The sequence below is a fragment of the Ranitomeya variabilis genome, chromosome 4 (assembly GCF_051348905.1).
Source record: "Ranitomeya variabilis isolate aRanVar5 chromosome 4, aRanVar5.hap1, whole genome shotgun sequence".
In the NCBI taxonomy this organism is placed as follows: domain Eukaryota; kingdom Metazoa; phylum Chordata; class Amphibia; order Anura; family Dendrobatidae; genus Ranitomeya; species Ranitomeya variabilis.
Genome location: NC_135235.1, coordinates 38,249,506 through 38,271,180, shown reverse-complemented (window position 1 = coordinate 38,271,180; position 21,675 = coordinate 38,249,506). Strand labels below are relative to the sequence as shown.

The 21,675-nt window shown below is 45.6% G+C and overlaps 1 protein-coding gene across 1 annotated transcript in view; it reads left to right on the top strand.

Moving 5' to 3' along the window:
* ADAM12 (ADAM metallopeptidase domain 12) overlaps nucleotides 1-21,675 on the top strand; it is a 679,455-nt gene that overhangs the window by 552,247 nt on the left and 105,533 nt on the right. The window lies entirely within an intron of this gene.

Here is a 21,675-nt window from a genome sequence, read left to right as displayed (position 1 = left end):
TGATCGCACATGCATCTCAACCTCCTCTTGCCCATATAAAATTTCTGAACAACCATTGTGTGAACCTTGGTGAACTGTATGTAATGACCTACTTATATAGTGACTGCCAGGCACGTACATGGCAATTCTAAACATCTGCATCAAGACTGCCCTTTGTCCTTATAATATGTTACACACATCCTGAGCTCTGCTCCCTTCTTCTGGGTCCACTGCTCTGTGTTGTGCTCCACGTCGGATTTTGCATGGATCAATGACATCACCTCCCTAGATAGACCTATTTAAGGCCCATTGACTGGCACACCTGTGTCTTGGGATTGAGTCTCTTGACTTCTATGTTTGGTGTGCTCCATCTTCTGTCCATACTGTGTTTTACTTGCTTCATCCCTGCTGGGTTCCACTTCATTTGTCTGGCTGTTCTTGAGATTCAAGATTGTGCCAAGTCCTGGCTGTCCATGTGCCTGTCAGGTGCATCAATACCCAGGGTTCATGTCCCTATGCAGATCTGGGGCTTAGAGGATCCACCTCACCTGGTGAGACTTGACATAGTAATTTGAATCAACAAGTCTTTCTATCTAAGGCTGGATGTGATAACAGGTTTAACCTAGATAAAACATTTATTTTCTAAATATATTACATTAGTTTTCTTGCTCTGAATTTACGGACTATTTTGCAGTCCAAAACAGTATTCAAATTTCAACAGGCTTCAGAGCTGAAATCTCCAAGTATTCCTTGATGGCTAGAGTGAGCAGATCGTTTGACATTTGAAGTTGTGAATTTTCCCCAAAATTTGATTTTCGTTGAATAAATTTGCAATACTAGAAAGCTTCTGATCATTCAGAGAATACATGAGAGAGAGTCTGTGTGATATCACAGCTGCAGGGCATAATGGGGATCCCTACGCGGCCACATAAAGCATCATTAGCCCTTACTCTAAAGCTTCAGCAGTGTGTGAAATGGTGGCGGGTATGTTTTTATTTTTTTTTTCAAGAATGGTGCGGTAGTGGTCTTGTTGGAATGGAGCTGTGGCAAACCTATTGCAATGGAATGTTGACAGTCCCGTTAGAATGAAGTGGTGGTGGTCTCGTAAGAATGGAGAGGTGGCGATCCCGCTAGAATGGAGTGATGGTGGCCCCATTGGAATGGAGTAGTGTATCTATTAGAATTAAGTGGTGGATGCCCATTTAGAATGGAGCGGTGGTATGGAGTGGTGATGGCCCCATTAGAATAGAGTGGTGGCGGCTCCATTAGAATGGAGTGGTGGCAGCTCCACTAGAATAGAATGGTGGTGGCCCAACTATAATGGACTGGTAGTGACCCCACTAGAATGGAGAGGTGCGGTCCCATTAAATGCAGTTTTGGCAGTCCCATTAAAATGCAGTGGTGGCGGTCCCATTATAATGGAGTTGTGGCAGCCCCTTTAGAACTGAGTGGTGGCAGCCCCGTTAAAGCTCTGTGCTGGTAGCCCCATTAGAAGGAAATGGTGGCGACCCCATTAGAATGGAGTGGTGGTGACCCCCATTAGAACTTAGTGGTGGCGAACTCATTAGAACAGAGTTGTGGCGGCTACATTAGAATGGAGTGGTCGCGACCCCATTAGAATGGAGTGGTGGTGGTGACCCCATTAGAACGGAGTGGTAGCGACCCCATTAGAACGGAGCAGTGGCGAACCCATTAGAACTGAGTGGTGGCGAACCCATTAGAATGGAGTGGTGGTGACCCCATTAAAATGGCATTATTGCGATCCCATTAGAATGGAGTGGTGGTGGTTACATTAGAATAGGCGCTACTCCATTCTAGCAAGTTATTTGAGGACATAGTTCTTGGATTTGTGATATCATGCTAAGATCATATTACCCCTTTAGGGCTCTCAATAAGCAGGATATTAAGAGATCAAAAACTTTCACTAGTACTAAAGCATAATTTATATCTTGCAAGGTGGAACTTGTTTTAGTAAACTGATGCTATTTCTTAATCTTGAAGCTGCTGCTTAGGAGTCTTCCGAGGCTTGCACTGCTCCATTGAACAGTATTATTTACAGGCTCTATTGGAAGAACTGTTAAAATTATCAATCTCAATTTTTTATTCAGTAGGGTTAGTAACATGAGAATAAGGCTGTGAACTAGAAAATAATGAACACAGGTAATTACTGACGAGGGCCTCCAAGTGTATGGTTATTAATATAGTACTACTAGTGGATTCTGACTGTTACATTCTCAAGGCTACCAAGGACAAATTGGGATCATTTTCACAAATCCAAGTAATACTATTGGTGCCTTTGTCCAAAATTACTTTTGATCCTGTAATTAATTGTATAGGACTTGGTGGAATTTTATGACACTGACCTTAAAGGGATTCTCCAGTTGTCTGTTATGCAAAATACTGGCATTGAAGTGATATAAGACACAGCCTATAGGTGATGCGTACTCCATCATTTCTTTTCTTCAGACCATGCTGCTTGGTTGCATTTCCCCTGAGTTCCATTCGGTCATTGCTATATTCTGTGACTACAGCCGGGCTACAGTGCTTTCAGGCATCTACGGTAGTCTAATACACGCCTCCTGTTCTATAATTGGTTCTTGCTGCTGCTCAGTCTCTCCTGCTGAAACGCTGCTTCTTTCGATTGGCTGCTGTGTATAAACACAAATCTATCACAACATTTCCTGGAAATCAATAAATGATCTAATGTAAGGGCTGGAATGTCATTCTTGCCAACTCTAATACAACATCAAAGAGGTTACCAAAAAAAAACCCTCCCAGACCAGATAGGAACTCTCCTGTGGGTCACTAAAGCCTCCTAGGGCAACAGTACTTCTGTAAGGATTCTTGCGAGTCATACGGCCAGGAAACAGGACATGAAAGGGTTGGAGATGGGTGTTGCCTTAAAAGGAGCATTTGGCAATTATGATCCTTCTAGTAAACCAGGAGCGCACATTTGTTTGGTCCAAGGGCCACATTGCCATACTGAATCAATCCTGTGGGATGCAAAAAAAATGTAAAGGGTTACATCAATACAGAACCACCATTAGTACTGAGTATTTAAGGAGGATCTGGTGAGTTTTTGATAAAAGAAAAAATCAGTGTGAACACATGCTAACTTAAATTGAGGGGGTTTTTTTAGGAGAAACTCACCGAAATTCTCCTCATCTCAAATCTTTAAATTTTTACACTTTTAAAGTTTCAACATAGCCATGAAACATATGTCTGCTACATGTGTACAAGATCAGAACCACTGTCTGCACATGAGTGCAGTATCAGAACCACCATCATTACATTAGTGCAGTATCAGAACTACCATCAGTGTGGGCAGCACAGTGGCTCAGTGGTTACTGGTTAGCACTATATAAGCAAAGCATAACAGCTAATTTAAATGAATTTAAATCTCCTGGCCCAGATGAGTTACATCTTGGGTACTGAAAGAGTTAGCAGAGGAAATTGTAGAACCACAAGCAGGAATCTTTGAAACATCCTGGAGAACAGGAGAAATCCCAGAAGACTGGAGAAAGGCAAATGTTGTCCCTATCTTCAAAAAAGGAAAGAATATGGAGCCTGGAAATTACAGGCCTGTGAGCCTTACTTCTATACCAGGAAAGATCTTCGAACAAATTATTAAATAGCATGTATGTAAGTACTTGGATAAGAATACAGTAATTAACCAGAGCCAGCAAGGGTTTGTAGCAAACAAGTCATGCCAGACTAATATAATTTCCTTCTATGATGGAATCACTGACTGCGTGGATCAGGGAAATGTGGTAGATATAGAATATCTCAATTTCAGCAAAGCATTTGATATGGTATCTCATACTATCCTTATTGAAAAAATGACCAAGAATGGGATTAACAAGGCTAAAGGTTTTGTGGATTCATATCTGGCTCAGTGATCGTACTCAGAGTGGTAATAAATGGTTGCACATCCAATTGGAAGAGTGTTTCAAGTGGGGTACAACAAGGCTCTGTACTAACCCCAGTGTTGCTCAACATTTTTAGAAATGATTTAGATAAAGGGAACTGAAGGTAAACTGATCAAATTTGCAGACGATGCAAAGCTAGGAGGGATAGCTAACACTGGAGAAGATAAAGGATTCAGAAGAATCTAGATAAGCATAAAAAGTGAGCAGCGACTAATAGAATGGTATTTAACAGGGAGAAATGCAAGATTCTACATCTGGGCAAGAAAAATTAAAATTTAATCTACAGAATGGGAGCAATAGAACCAAGCAACAGCACGTGTGAAGAAGACTTGGGTATGCTTATAGATCACAGACTGCACTTGAGTCAACAGTGTGATGCAGCAGCAAAAAAGGCAAACACAGTTCTAGGATGTAATAAGAGAAGCATAGAGTCTGAATCATGTGAAGTAATTATCCCCCCTACTCCTCCTTGCTCAGGCCTCATCTGGAATACTGTGTCCAGTTCTGGGCACCACATTTTAAAAAAGACATTGAAAAACTGGAGCAAGTTCAGAGAAGAGCTACCAGGATGGTGAGCAGACTGTGAAGTATGTCTTACGAGGAACAATTAAAGGATCTGGGAATGTTTAGCTTGCAAAAAAGAAGGCTAAAAGGAGACTTAATAGCTGTCTACAAATATCTGAAGGGATGTTACAGTGTAGAGAGATCATCATTATTCTCATTTGCAATATGGAAACACGAGAAGCAATGGAATGAAATTGAAAGGGAGAAGATGCAGATTAGATAGTAGAAAAAACTTTTTGACAGTGAGGGTAATGAATTAGTGGAACAGGCTTCGATGAGAGGTGGTGAGTTCTCCTTCAATGGAAGTCTTCAAACAGAGGCAGGACAGACATCTGTCTGAGATGGTTTAGTGAATCCTGCGCTGTATTGAGCAGGGGGTTAGACACAATGACCCTTGAGGTCCCTTCCAACTCTAATATTCTATGATTCACTGCAGCCTTGCAGCGCTGAGGTCCTGGATTCATACTAAGGACAACATCTGGAGTTTGTATGTTCTTCGAGTGTTTACGTGGGCTTCCTCTGTGTTCTCCAGTTTCCTCCCACATTCGAAAGACATACTGATAGGGAATTTAGATTGTGAGTCCTATTGGCGACAGTGATATATAAGCAAAGCATAATAATAATACATGAATGCAGCACCAGAACCACTGTCAGTACATGAATGCAGGGCCAGAACCACCGTCGGTACATGAATACAGTGCCAGAACCACCATCAGTACATGAATGCAGCCCCAGAATCACCATCAATACATGCTCCTTCACACTGTCCTTATATAAAATACCTCCACACACTGCCCGTTTCCAAAATACCTCCACACTGCCCCTCTAATTTTCTCCCCCTCATAACATCCCTCACACAATCCCTTCTCCATAATGTCCCCAAACACACTGCCACTTTCCATATCTCCCCCAGTTCCAAGTAACCCCCTCCCCACTGTCCCTTGCTATGCTATGCCCCCTTTCACAATCCCCCCTCATTGCCCCATAATGTCCCAAATTGCACTGTCCCTAATTGTCATATTATATGCCCTTGTAGTAACACAACCTTTCCCTTCCTCGACCCCTCATCTAAAATAACATGACATTTATTCTTTGGCTCCTCCTTGGAGTGCTTACCAATGCCCGACGTCTCCTCTCCCTGTGTGGCCCCGACACCGGCAGCCGTCTGATGACGTCAGCAACATGATGACCTCATCACAACGCTGCACATCGGGGCAGGGCCTGATGAGCATTTTTTTCTGCCCCAGTCCCGGTACCTCAGTGTTCTGAAAAATGCAAATACATTTGAATATGGGAAGAAGGGAGCTTCATCTACCGGACAGCTCCGCAGGCCACACTACATCCTTCGGACGGCTGTATGTTGTCCAGGCCTGCAGTACACCATTACTCAAAGATGGCAATTATGATTAATATATTATACACCGGTGAGAAAGAAATTGATCAAGAAACTTCTCCAAGTCAACAGATTAGGGCTTCTTCACATTATTTGGTCAGTGTTTGTCATCAGTATTTCCATGTCAAAACCCAGAAGTGGAACTTCCAGAAAAAACTATAAGTGAAAGAGTGACACCTGTTTTTTGCTTTGGAGATACTCCTGATTTTGACATACAAATACTGATCGAAAATACTGATGTGTGAATGAAGCCTTACAATGAGTCTTTATGCAGCGCCCCAGAGTCCTGGTCGTTGCAGTACTGATGCTCCGCTGCTAAGGGGGGCTATGGTATGTCTGATGGTACTGAAGGAGTTCACCTGACCAGGTATCACAGACACCAATACACTTCACAGTCTGGCCTCCAGGGGGAGCTAAGGGTGCTATGTATTAGGCCACTCCTCACAATCTGGTAAAACTGGGGGTTGGATAGAAAGTTAGAGAGAAGCTGACTGGGTTGGAACCAGGCAACATCCTGTGGCAGAGGGTGTTGCAGGGGAAGATTCAGGGGGGGTCCCTGTCAGGGGTGGGATCCTGACAGAGGCCTAGCGAACAGAAAGAACGTTACGGGACCGCGCCTGCACTTCATTGCGGCGGTACCCCAAGAAAGGACAAGAAGCGAGGTTTATTGTGCTGAGTAAGAAACGAGATCAACGCAACAAGGAGAAACACCAGTAGGAGTCGTGCTGTAAGACGAGCCAACATCCTATTGAGGAGCGCAGCCGGTGGCCGGAAACGCCGAGGAAGTATTGAGCTCCAGGCCTTACTTCAAACCTACGGCAGGACAGTCAGTTATAGGCGGGTTGTCTCACCCCAAAATCACCTAAGCAGACACAGGGGGCAACATTTGGAGAGGGGTGACTCTAGGGTCCCGAAAGACCTCCGAGTCTACCCATTATACGGGTGCGTCCTAGCCATATCATCTGGGGGACGAAGAAGAACATCATAATCGAGTTGTGAGGGAACTTCAGAAACAGACACAACAGTTGTGAGGACTATCCCGTAAGCACAGCAGGGAAGGACTACAACACACAAGCGCTAGAAGGTAGGCACAGATTTCCACCTGCAAAGGGAATTCTGGAGGTGCCATCGGACCGGCTGGACTCAGGTAGCCCGGTTAACCGTATTCCGGACTGAGGATCCTGAAGCCTTCAGTAAAGAGGTAAAGAGACTGCAACCTGGTGTCCTCGTTATTCACCGCGACCTACACCACACCACAACATCCTCACATTCTCAACTTTCACTGGACGCCCCTCAGCAGGGTCACGGACCGGGCCTAGCTACCGTGACAACCCCAGGACTGAGACGCAGAGGCCCGGTACCGGGTGCCCCTCGGCCCTGCGGCAGTGGGGGCGCTCCATTTACATGGGAGATCCTTGAAAGATGCTTTAAGGATACATTTTTTTGACATGATGCCAGGATTCTGCAGACTGGCAACATGGGAGCAGCGTCTCACACTGAGGTGCCTTCTCCTGTCGGATAATCTTATTTACTGCAAATCATTGCAAAAATGACGAGTCTAATAAAGAATAATAAGGGTTTAATCACCAACAGATGTTAAAAGTGTGTCCTGATGATGGAAATCCTGGCACCGAGTAGAACAGAAATACATGAATCAGTTTGTATTCAACAATCATTTTAGAACATTTATAAAATACATATCCCTATCTCCCCAATGTCTTCGTTCTTAAAGGGATTGTATACTCATCCTTCTATTTATTTATTTATTTATTTAAAAAATCCCTAAAAATAATACAATAAAGTAAAATCATCCCGTGATGCTTCTCTTTAAATGCTGCTGGAATCCATACTACTTTTTCCGGCCGAACAGACATGTGACTGCAGCAGCCAATCACTGGGGGTCACATGTTCATCAAGCCAGGACAATATGTGCAGGGACTAGCACTATACTTTCTGCCCCCATGTGACATCTCCACTGGCAGTACTCATCTTAATCATATTATGGACCTATATCTGTCCAAAATATAATGGGGCGGGTCCTAAATGGGTCAAATTCCTAAAAATTAAATATTAAAGTATGCATATCCCAAAACGGTAGACCTAATATAGTTATGACAGTGCAAAATATTTGAAAAAAAAAAAAAATTATGCAAATTGAAAAAGCTAAATTTGTGCTGTCTTAAAGACCTAAAAGGACCTGGCTCTACAGGGGTTAAGCATCTTTTATTTAATATTCACTGAATTATTCCCGCAGTTTATATTAAATTGAAAAAAAATGTAATCGTGGTCCGATTCTGTTTTCGTAAAGTGGAGTGTCAATTGACTTGATGGGTAATCTGGAGTTAAGTGACCCACATGTCCGGAATGTCAATGCTTCTGTGCACTGCCTTAAATCTATAGTCCATGTCCATTAGGTTTTACTGCTCCTGCCGATGTGTACCGCACCCGCCGTGCTCATGAGTTACGAGCAATCGTTCTTCTCTGCATGCGAATGTTTAAAATGTATTTCACTTAGGCCAACATGCACTGAACCCTCATCATTTACATGCACGAGATCATCCCTCTCCTCTAAAATGCGCCATCGTTTCCGAAAATTAATCATATCTCCAATTGGATGAATTATTTCTGATTGCATAAAGTTCTTCTGGTTTCAATAGTGTGCGAAATGCAGAGCAGAAGAATAGAAAAAAATCAAGAGTTTTTTTTCCTTTTTTTTTTTGTTCCGACATTGCATCTGAAAAGGGGTGATTTAACATGACAAAGTAGGATATCTTTATGTTACATCGTTGCCTAACAGTGTGAGGCCCAGCGTTACGAACCGCGCTACAGAGAAATTCATCTCCTCCGCCTGTGTCGGCTCTGCCACTTTTATTGATTACATCTCACAGATTCTTGGGGGGGGAGTATTTTTTATTTTTTTTATTTTCTAGGAACGGGGTTTTACAAAGTAAACAATGTGCTGCCAAACTGTGCACAAAATCTATTAAAAATAGCAGAAAATATAGAAAAAAGGGCACTGGATAGAAAAAATTTCTGAAAATGCAAAAACATCTATTACAATTTCATCATTTTAATTAAAAGAAGGAATCTACTTTATTCTCCAAGAAATTGTCAAGATGTCATTCAGTGGGGGCTGCAGTTATTAATTATTATTATTATTATTATTGCGCCATTTATTCCATGGCGCATTACATGTGAGGAGGGGTATACATAATAAAACGAAGTACAATAATCTTGAACAATACAAGTCACAACTGGTACAGGAGGAGAGAGGACCCTGCCCGCGAAGGCTCACAATCTACATGGGATGGGTGAGGATCAGAGGCGTAGCTAGGGTTTTGGTCCAGGGGGGGCGAAGCTTCTGAGTGGGCCCCTAACCAGGTAACCTTTATTACAATTCGGTGATGCGCCCTAATAGTGGAGGAGAACCTCAGCAGATGACCTCGCCATTACTGAAGATAATCTCTACATAAAGACCAATATGGATATTACCGCCATATGGTCAGTGGTAGATACCAGCCCTACAGAACATATAAGAAATCACTGCATAGTTACAGATAATTACTTACCTCTGACGTTCTTTCTGATAGAATTGTTAATTTTTCCCGTCTTTTCCATCTGGCCCAGACCGACATGACAACTTCTTCCAGCTACAACTCATCTGCAGAGATTACAACAAAGACACATTTCACTTCTCATATTCCAGCCCCATCACCATCTATTCCCAACCTGCACAAACTCCTCATCCTACTGATATCCCAATACTGAGCTGCTGCTGCCATATGTGTCCCTATTACTGACCCTGATACCCCAATACTGAGCCGCTGCTGCCGTATGTGTCCCTATTACTGACCCTGATACCCCAATACTGAGCCGCTGCTGCCGTATGCGTCCCTATTACTGCACCTGATACCCCGATACTGAGCCGCTGCTGCTGTATGTGTCACTATTACTGCCCCTGATACCCCAATACTGAGCCGCTGCTGCCGTATATGTCCCTATTACTGCCCCTGATACCCCAATACTGAGCCACTGCTGCCGTATGTGTCCCTATTACTGACCCTGATACCCCAATACTGAGCTGCTGCTGCCATATGTGACCCTATTACTGCCCGATACCCCAATACTGAGCCGCTGCTGCCGTATGTGTCCCTATTACTGCCCCTGATACCCCAATACTGAGCCACTGCTGCCGTATGTGTCCCTATTACTGACCCTGATACCCCAATACTGAGCTGCTGCTGCCGTATGTGACCCTATTACTGCCCGATACCCCAATACTGAGCCGCTGCTGCCGTATGTGTCCCTATTATTGCCCCTGATACCCCAATACTGAGCCGCTGCTGCCGTATGTGTCCCTATTACTGCACCTGATACCCCAATACTAAGCCGCTGCTGCCGTATGTGACCCTATTACTGCCCCTGATACCCCAATACTGAGCCGCTGCTGCCGTATGTGTCCCTATTACTGCACCTGATTCCCCAATACTGAGCCGCTGCTGCCGTATGTGACCCTATTACTGCCCCTGATACCCCAATACTGAGCCGCTGCTGCCGTATGTGTCCTTATTACTGCACCTGATACCCCAATACTGAGCCTCTGCTGCCATATGTCCCTATTACTGCACCTGATGCCCTAATACTGAGCCTCTGCCGTATGTGTCCCTATTATTGCACCTGATACCCCAATACTGAGCCGCTGCTGCCGTATGTGTCCCTATTACTGCACCTGATACCCCAATACTGAGCCTCTGCTGCCATATGTGTCCTTATTACTGCACCCGATACCCCAATACTGAGCCGCTGCTGCCGTATGTGTCCTATTACTGCACCCGATACCCCAATACTGAGCCTCTGCTGCCATATGTGTCCCTATTACTGCCCCTGATACCCCAATACTGAGCCACTGCTGCCGTATGTGTCCCTATTACTGCACCTGATACCCCAATACTGAGCCGCTGCTGCCGTATGTGTCCCTATTACTGCACCTGATACCCCAATACTGAGCCTCTGCTGCCGTATGTGTCCCTATTACTGCACCTGATACCCCAATACTGAGCCGCTTCTGCCATATGTGTCCTTATTACTGCCCCTGATACCCCAATACTGAGCCACTGCTGCCATATGTGTCCCTATTATTGCCCCTGATACCCCAATACTGAGCCTCTGCTGCCATATGTGTCCCTATTACTGCACCTGATACCCCAATACTGAGCCTCTGCCGTATGTGTCCCTATTATTGCACCTGATACCCCAATACTGAGCCGCTGCTTCCATATGTGTCCCTATTACTGCACCTGCTGTGTGATTATCTGTGCCCTCTAAATTCTAAAGCACCCCTCTATAATATAGTAATGCCGGGTGCAAGTGCCCTAGAAAACAGTGCCCACATTTTGTCCCCTAGAAAGTAATAATGCCCTTTGTGTGTGACCCTTTGATAGTCACAGTAACCTGAGTTCCCCTATAAGAATAAGTGCCCACTTTACATTTAATAAAGTCCCGAGTCTCCCCCCCGTACAGCTCCCCTATACACAGTATGATGCCCCCTCACTGTATATACTGACCCCTTAATATCCCCCAAACTGGCTCCAACACTGTATGATGGCCCCGTCGCTGTAATCTCCACACTGAATGATGGCCCTCTAGATAGCCTCCATATAGCATAATACACCAGATAGTAATCAATATGGTATAATACATTCCATATAGGCCTCCATATAGTATCATGCACTCCCCATAGGCACACCCTATAGTATAATGCGCTTCACATAGGAAGACTGTATAGTATAATGCAGCTCGCCATAGGCAGCCTCTATAAGGAAGGCTATAAATGTGTCCCCAATCCCCTCCGCAAGGCATAAAAATTACCTCTCATTATACTCACCAACGGCGCTCACCAAGGCATCGCTGGTCTTGACTTAAGATCGCCATCCTCCATTACTGCTTTATCTGGATGACACATCCTACGTCATCCACACCGTGTCACCCATCGCGCTCCTGTGCAGGCACACTTCTCTCTGGGCTGCTGAAAGCAGAGCCAAGTACTGTAGTGCGTATGTGCTGGGAAAGGCCAAAGGGCACTGATGACCTGGAAATAAACCAGAGAATGCGCACTACAATACTGTGCTCTGACTTCAGCAGGGCAAAGAGAAGTGCACGTGCACGGGAGTGCGATAGAGGACACTGAATGCAGGATGTAGGACGCATCTTCCACACGAAGAGGGACAGCGATCACAGGAAGAGGGACGGCGCCGGATCAAGACTAGTGACGCCCAGACTGCGCCATCCATGAGTATAATAAAAGCTCTTTTTTGTGCCTTGCATAGAGGATTGGGGACATAGAGAGTATTCTAGAACACTATGTGAGGGCGTACAGATGCTGGCCGGACCTTATATGATGACAGGCTCCCACATGTAAAAGCCGTCCTGCAACATTCCAGCCACTCGCAAACTTAAGAAAATAATCATTCTCCTTCTCATAAGCTAATCAGCAGTAAATACATTATGTGCAAGACACTTATCGATCACATGTCAGTGTTCAGTGTCTGTCCAGATTGCAGGATAAACAAGACATTCCCTTCATTGCTTTATATACTGTGCCTGTATGTATGTATTCAAGGCAACAGATCAGACATATCAAAAAGCAAATTACATGTGCCAAGATACTCATCATGCTGTGTGGAGAGTGTCCTCTGGTCCTGGGGGCTGCTCCTTCCAGTAAGATGCTGCAGACAACATGTGTAGGCAGTGAGCTCAGGTCACAGTCCCCCTGCGTCCCTGGCTGCTGCTGCTGGAGCTGATCACTTCTCTGCAGCACAGCAGCTTTGAGCAGAGCGCGCTCAGCCGGGATTGGGTGAGTGGTGAGTGACCTCCCTTCCCCCTCTCCTCCACAGACTGCAGGAGAGCGATCACATGACTCACTCCCTGCACTCTGATTGGAGGCCTTCTCTTCCATCTCTCTGCTGACTCCCTGTGAGCATTTGTCCCGTGCATGTTACTTTAGCTACATACACAGTACAAACGCAGGGGAAATTAAAGATAAACATTGCACGGAGGCAGGGGCCCCTAACGCTGGCCCTGAGAGTAGTGTAGCTCCAGGTGGGCCCCCTCAGAGCAAGGGGCCCGGGGCGACCGCCCCCTCTGCCCCCCTGGTAGCTACGCTACTGGTGAGAATACAGTAGGTGAGGGTAGAGCTGGTCGTGCAGCGGTTTGGTCGATCGGTGGTTACTGCAGGTTGTAGGCTTGCTGGAAGAGGTAGGTCTTCAGGTTCTTTTTGAAGGTTTCGATGGTAGGCGAGAGTCTGATATGTTGTGGTAGAGAGTTCCAGAGTAGGGGTGATACGCGAGAGAAATCTTGTATGCGAATGTGGGAAGAAGAGATAAGAGGGGAGTAGAGAAGGAGATCTTGTGAGGATCGGAGGTTGTGTGCAGGAAAGTACCGGGAGACGAGGTCACAGATGTATGGAGGGGACAGGTTGTGGATGGCCTTGTATGTCATGGTTAGGCTATTGTACTGGAGTCTCTGGGTAATGGGGAGCCAGTGAAGGGATTGACAGAGGGGAGAGGCCGGGGAATAGCGGGGGGACAGGTGAATTAGTCGGGCAGCTGAGTTTAGAATAGATTGGAGGGGTGCGAGAGTGTTAGAGGGGAGGCCACAGAGCAGGAGGTTACAGTAGTCGAGGCAGGAGATGATGAGGGCATGGACTAGGGTTTTTGCAGTTTCTTGTTTTAGGAACGTACTGGTCCGTGAAATATTTTTGAGTTGAAGGCGGCAGGAAGAGGAAAGGGCTTGGATATGCAGTTTGAAGGAGAGATCAGTGTCAAGGATTACCCCGAGGCCGCGAGCTTGTGGGAGACTGGGCAGCTGTTTACTGTAATGGTTGGGTTCCTTGGGGGAGTCGCGTGAGATGGGGAAAGACAATGAATTCTGTTTTGTCCATGTTAAGTTTTAGAAATCTAGCGGAGAAGAAGGATGAAATAGCGGATACACATTGAGGGCTTCTGGTTAGTAGGGTGGTGATATCTGGTCCAGAGATGTAGATCTGTGTGTCATCAGCATAGAGATGATACTGAAAACCGTGAGATTCTATGAGCTGTCCCAGGCCAAAAATGTTTAAAGCTTGAGGGGAAAATGCCAGTTGTTAGTGATAGGTTGAAGAGATGGGGTAAAGTTGGGATGAAGACTGTGGCGATGTTTGGGATGGGATAGGGTCAAGTGCACAGGTGGTGAGATGCGATCTTGAGAGTAGAGTGGAGAGTTGATCTTCTGTAATGGTGGAGAAGTTGGTTTGGGAGGTGGAGGGCTGGGTAGTTGGGAGGAAGGGCTCTGGGGGTTGTCGACTAAAACTGTCTCTGATGTTCTCAATCTTCTGCTTGAAAAATGAGGCAGTCTTCAGCTGAGATGAGTGGGTAGGGAGGAGGTGCTGGGGGACGGAGGAGAGAGTTGAAGGTGTTGAATAACTGTTTAGGGTTGTGAGACAGGGTGGATATGAGACATGAGAAGTATGTTTGTTTTATAAGAGAGCCATGTATAGAGAAACTACTTAAATTTATTTTCACAAAAATTATTTATTTATCTCCTCTGGTTTGATCTTAGGGTATTTGTTCTCTTAGGGCATGGATATTTATTTATTTTTACTCACTTACGCAGCACCATTAATTACGCTATACAGACATTATCATCACTGTCCCCATCGGGGCTCACAATCTAGATTCCCTATCAGTATGTCTGGAGTGTAGAAGGAAACCAGAAAACCCGTAGGAAACCCACGCAAACACAGGTAGAACATACAAACTCCTTGCAGATGTTGTCTTTGTTGGGATTTGAACCCAGAACCCCAGGGCTGTAAAGCAACAGTGCTAAACACTGCTCCACTGTGCTACCCATTGTTTGGAACCACCGTGCTACCCATTGTTTGGGACCACTGTGCTACCTATTGTTTGGAATCATTGTGCTACCCATTGTTTGGAACCACCCTGCTACCCATTGTTTGGAATCACCAAGCTACCCATTGTTTGGAACCACCGTGCTACCCATTGTTTGGGACCACTGTGCTACCTATTGTTTGGAATCATTGTGCTACCCATTGTTTGGAACCACCCTGCTACCCATTGTTTGGAATCACCAAGCTACCCATTGTTTGGAACCATTGGAACCATTTGGAACCATTGTGCTACCTACATTGTTTGGAACCACAGTGCTACCCATTGTTTGGAACCACCTTGCTACCCATTGTTTGGAACCACCGAGTTACCCATTGTTTTGGAACCACTGTGCTACCCATTGTTTGGAATCACCGTGTTACTCATTGTTTGCAACCACCGTGCTATTCATTGTTTGGAACCACCATGTTACCCATTGTTTGGAACCACCGTGTTACCCATTGTTTGTAACCACCATGCTACCCATTGTTTGGAACCACCATGCTACCCATTGTTTGGAACCACCGTGTTACTCATTGTTTGGAACCACCATGCTACCTGTTGTGAATTCCGCTCTTGGGCTCCCTCCGGTGGTTGTAAGTGGCACTTTTGTGAGTTCTGCTCTTGGGCTCCCTCCGGTGGTTTTAAGTGGTACTGCTGCTCCTTGGATTTAGTAGTCAGCAGCTGTTTCCACTGATTGTCTTTCTGGCTCGGCTATTTAGCCTGGTTCCATCCTTCAGCCTGTGCCAGTTGTCAATGGTTCCTGGTTGGATTCACATCTCTGCTTGGATTTCCCTGATATTCTGACCAGTTCAGCAAAGATAAGTCCTTGCTTGTTCTTTTGCAGTCCACTTGTTGTGGACTTAATCTTTCTGCACTCGCTATGTTTTTTCTAGTCCAGCTTGTCATTATGGATTTATTCAGTTATGCAGGAAGCTCTGGGAAGCAGATTTACCCTCCACACCTTTAGTCAGGTGTGGAGATTTTTGTAAACTCTGTGGTGGATTTTTCTAGTTTTTAATACTGACCGCACAGTATTCTGTCCTGTTCTTTTTATCTAGCTAGACTGGCCTCCTTTGCTACATCCTGGTTTCATTCTGCGTATGTCATTTCCCTCTTCACTCACAGTCAATATTTGTGGGGGGCTGTCCTATCCTTTGGGGATTTTCTCTGAGGCAAGATAGCTTTCCTGTTTCTATCTTTAGGGGTAGTTAGTTCTCCGGCTGTGACGAGGTGTCTAGGGAGTGACAGGAACATCCCACGGCTACTTCTAGTGTTGTGATAAGCTCAGGAACTGCGGTCAGTACAGGTACCACCTCCTCCAGAGCACGTCCCATGTTGCTCCTAAACCACCAGTTCATAACAGCTACCCATTGTTTGGAACCACCATGTTACTCATTGTTTCGAACCACCGTGTTACCCATTGTTTGGAACTATTCTACTACCTACATTGTTTGGAACCACCGTGTTACCCATTGTTTGGAATCACTGTGCTACTCATTGTTTGGAACCACTGTGTTACCCATTGTTTTGAACCTCCATGCTACCCATTGTTTGGAACCATTGTGCTACCTACATTGTTTGGCACCACCGTGCTACCCATTGTTTGGAACCACCTTGCTATCCATTGTTTGGAACCACTGTGTTACCCATTGTTTGGAACCACCGTGCTACTCATTGCTTTGGAATCACCATGCTACCCATTGTTTGGAAGCATTGTGCTACCTACACTGTTTGGAACCACCGTGCTACCCATTGTTTGTAACTATCTTGCTACTCATTGTTTGGAACCACCGAGTTACCCATTGTTTGTAACCACCGTGCTACCCTTTGTTTGGAACCACCGTGTTACCTGTTATGACCCCAATGGCAGAGGGTCTCAGGAATAATTGCTAAGTCTGCAAACACAGAAAACCAGCTCATAGGGCAGTGGTAACTGGGCTGACCATATATCTAATCCTAGCACCACAAATACCAGTAGCCGGGGAACGTGCCTACGTTGATTCTAGACGTCTCACACCAGCCGGAGAACTAACTAACCCTAGAAGGGAAAAGAAAGACCTTTCTTGCCTCCAGAGAATAGACCCCCAAAGTAGGATACAAGCCCCCAACAAATAATAACGGTGAGGTAAGAGGAAAAGACAAACATAAGAATGAGCTAGGTATTTAGCAAAGAGAGGCCCACTAGCTAATAGCAGAATATAGAAAGATAACTTATATGGTCAGCAAAAACCCTATCAAAAATATCCACACTGGAAATTCAAGAACCCCCGAACCGTCTAACGGCCCGGGGGGAGAACACCAGCCCCCTAGAGCTTCCAGCAAGGTCAGGAATCACATTTAGTACAAGCTGGACAAAAATGAGAGCAAGCAAATAACCCAAAAAACAAAGAAGCAGGACTTAGCTTAATTTTGCACGAACCAGGACCAGCAGATAGGAGCAAACAGAATGTGTCTGATTACAACGATGCCAGGCACTGGACTAAGGATCCAGGAGGTTTATATAGCAACACCCCTGAACTAACGACCCAGCTGGGTGCAAACTGAGGGAAGAAAATCCCAGAGTCATATCACTAGTAACCACAAGAGGGAGCCAAAAAGTCTAATTCACAACAGTACCCCCCCCTTAAGGAGGGGTCACCGAACCCTCACCAAGACCATCAGGGCGATCAGGATGAGCAGCGTGAAAGGCACGAACTAAATCGGCCACATGCACATCAGAGGCAACCACCCAGGAATTATCCTCCTGACCATAGCCCTTCCACTTGACCAAATACTGAAGCCTCCGTCTGGAGAGACGAGAATCCAAGATCTTCTCAACCACGTACTCCAACTCGCCCTCAACCAACACCGGAGCAGGAGGCTCAGCAGAAGGAACCACAGGCACAACGTAGCGTCGCAATAAAGACCTATGGAACACGTTGTGAATGGCAAACGAAACCGGAAGATCCAAGCGAAAGGACACTGGATTAAGGATTTCCAATATCTTGTAAGGACCAATGAAGCGAGGCTTAAATTTAGGAGAGGAGACCTTCATAGGAACAAATCGAGAAGACAGCCACACCAAATCCCCAACACGAAGTCGGGGACCCACACCGCGGCGGCGGTTGGCAAAACGCTGAGCCTTCTCCTGTGACAATTTTAAGTTGTCCACCACATGATTCCAGATCTGCTGCAACCTATCCACCACAGAATCTACCCCAGGACAGTCAGAATGCTCCACATGTCCCGAGGAAAAACGAGGATGGAAACCAGAGTTGCAGAAAAATGGCGAAACCAAAGTAGCGGAACTAGCCCGATTATTAAGGGCAAACTCAGCCAACGGCAAGAAGGTCACCCAATCATCCTGATCTGCCGAAACAAAACACCTCAAATAAGCCTCCAGAGTCTGATTAGTTCGCTCCGTTTGTCCATTAGTCTGAGGATGAAAGGCAGACGAGAACGACAAATCAATGCCCATCCTAGCACAAAAGGATCGCCAGAACCTGGAAACAAACTGGGATCCTCTGTCAGACACAATATTCTCAGGAATGCCGTGTAAACGAACCACATTCTGAATGAACACAGGAACCAGATCGGAAGAGGAAGGCAGCTTAGGCAAAGGCACCAAATGGACCATTTTCGAGAAGCGATCACATACCACCCAGATGACAGACAGACATACCCTGAGACACCGGGAGATCAGAAATGAAATCCATGGAAATGTGTGTCCAAGGCCTCTTCGGGACAGGCAAGGGCAAGAGCAACCCGCTGGCATGAGAACAGCAAGGCTTACCTCGAGCACAAGTCCCACAGGACTGCACAAATGACCGCACATCCCGTGACAAGGAAGGCCACCAAAAGGACCTAGCCACCAGATCTCTGGTGCCAAAAATTCCCGGATGACCTGCCAACACCGAGGAATGAACCTCGGAAATGACTCTGCTGGTCCACTTATCAGGAACAAACAGTCTGTCAGGTGGACAAGAGTCAGGTCTACCAGCCTGAAATCTCTGCAACATGCGTCGCAAATCAGGAGAAATGGCTGACAAAATAACTCCCTCCTTAAGAATACCAACAGGTTCTGCGAGTCCAGGAGAGTCAGGCACAAAGCTCCTTGAAAGAGCATCAGCCTTCACATTCTTTGAACCTGGTAAATACGAGACCACAAAGTCAAAACGGGAGAAAAACAATGACCAGCGGGCCTGTCTAGGATTCAGGCGTTTAGCAGACTCGAGATACATCAAATTTTTGTGATCAGTCAAGACCACCACACGATGCTTAGCACCCTCGAGCCAATGACGCCACTCCTCAAATGCCCACTTCATGGCCAGTAACTCCCGATTGCCAACATCATAATTCCGCTCAGCAGGCGAAAACTTCCTAGAGAAGAAAGCACATGGTCTCATTACCGAGCAACCAGGGCCTCTCTGTGACAAAACGGCCCCTGCCCCAATCTCAGAAGCATCCACTTCGACCTGAAAGGGAAGTGAGACATCAGGCTGGCACAAAACAGGCGCCGAAGTAAACCGGCGCTTCAACTCTTGGAACGCCTCCACGGCTGCAGGAGCCCAGTTAGCAACATCAGAACCTTTCTTGGTCATATCCGTCAAAGGTTTAACAACGCTAGAAAAATTAGCGATAAAACGACGGTAGAAGTTAGCAAAACCCAAGAACTTTTGAAGACTCTTAACTGACGTGGGTTGAGTCCACTCATGAATAGCTCGGACCTTGACTGGGTCCATCTCCACAGCAGAAGGGGAAAAAATAAACCCCAAAAAGGGAACCTTCTGTACTCCAAAGAGACACTTTGAGCCTTTAACAAACAAAGCATTCTCACGCAAAACCTGAAACACCATCCTGACCTGCTCCACATGTGAGTCCCAATCTTCAGAGAAAACCAGAATATCATCCAGATAAACAATCATAAATTTATCCAGATACTTCCGGAAAATATCATGCATAAAGGACTGAAACACTGAGGGAGCATTAGAGAGCCCAAAAGGCATCACCAAGTACTCAAAATGACCTTCGGGCGTATTAAATGCAGTCTTCCATTCATCTCCTTGCTTAATGCGCACAAGGTTGTACGCACCACGAAGATCTATCTTGGTGAACCACTTGGCACCTTTAATCCGGGCAAACAAGTCCGACAACAGAGGCAAAGGATACTGAAATTTAACAGTGATTTTATTCAGAAGCCGATAGTCAATACAAGGTCTCAAAGATCCGTCCTTCTTGGCCACAAAAAAGAATCCCGCACCAAGAGGGGAAGAGGAAGGACGGATATCCCCCTTCTCCAGAGACTCCTTGATATACGAACGCATTGCGGCATGCTCAGGTACAGACAGATTAAATAATCTTCCCTTGGGAAATTTACTACCTGGAATCAAATCTATGGCGCAGTCACAGTCCCTATGAGGAGGCAGAGCACTGGATCTGGACTCGCTGAATACATCCTGATAATCAGACAAATACTCAGGAACTTCCGAAGGAGTAGAGGAAGCAATAGACACCGGCGGGGAATCAGCATGAATTCCCTGACAGCCCCAACTTGACACAGACATTGCCTTCCAATCCAAGACTGGATTGTGGGTCTGTAACCATGGCAGACCCAAAACGACCAAATCATGCATTTTATGCAGAACAAGAAAACGAATCACCTCCCGATGTTCAGGAGTCATGCACATGGTCACCTGCGTCCAAAACTGCGGTTTATTTTCCGCCAATGGCGTAGCATCAATACCTCTAAGAGGAATAGGATTTACCAACGGTTCAAGAACAAAACCACAGCGCTTGGCAAATGACAGATCCATAAGACTCAGGGCAGCACCTGAATCCACAAACGCCATAACAGGGTAAGAAGACAAAGAGCAAATCAAAGTCACAGACAAAATAAATTTAGGTTTGAAATTACCAATGGCGACAGGACTAACAACCCTTGTTAGACGTCTAGAGCATGCTGATATAACATGTGTAGAATCACCACAGTAAAAACACAACCCATTCTGACGTCTATGATTTTTCCGCTCATTTCTAGTCTGAATTCTATCACATTGCATTAAATCAGGTGTTTGTTCAGACAACACCTCCAGAGGATTAGCGGTTTTGCGCTCCCGCAAACGCCGGTCAATTTGAATAGCCAGCGCCATAGAATCATTCAGATTTGTAGGAATGGGGAAACCCGCCATCACATTCTTAATGGCCTCAGAAAGGCCATTTCTGAAATTTGCGGCCAGAGCACACTCATTCCACTGAGTAAGCACGGACCATTTCCGAAATTTTTGGCAATACACTTCAGCTTCATCCTGGCCCTGAGAAATAGCCAGCAAGGCTTTTTCTGCCTGAATTTCAAGATTGGGTTCCTCGTAAAGCAATCCGAGCGCCACAAAAAACGCATCAATATTTGCCAATGCCGGATCTCCTGGCGCTAGGGAGAAAGCCCAATCCTGAGGGTCGCCCCGTAAAAAAGAAATAACAATTTTAACTTGCTGAGCTGAATCTCCAGATGAACGGGGTCTCAGAGAAAGAAACAATTTACAATTATTCATGAAATTCCTAAACCTAAATCGGTCTCCAGAAAATAATTCCGGAATAGGTATTTTAGTTTCAGACATAGGACTACTGGTAACAAAATCTTGTATGCCCTGCACACGAGCTGCCAGCTGGTTTACACTTGTAATCAAGGTCTGGACATTCATGTCTGCAGCAAGCACAAGCCACTCAAAGGTAAAGGGGAGGAAGAGAGGAAAGAAAAAAAAAAAAGAACTCAGAATTTCCTTTCTTATTATCCCACTTCTGCAATGCATTAAACATTCAATGTTGGCCTGGCATACTGTTATGACCCCAATGGCAGAGGGTCTCAGGAATAATTGCTAAGTCTGCAAACACAGAAAACCAGCTCATAGGG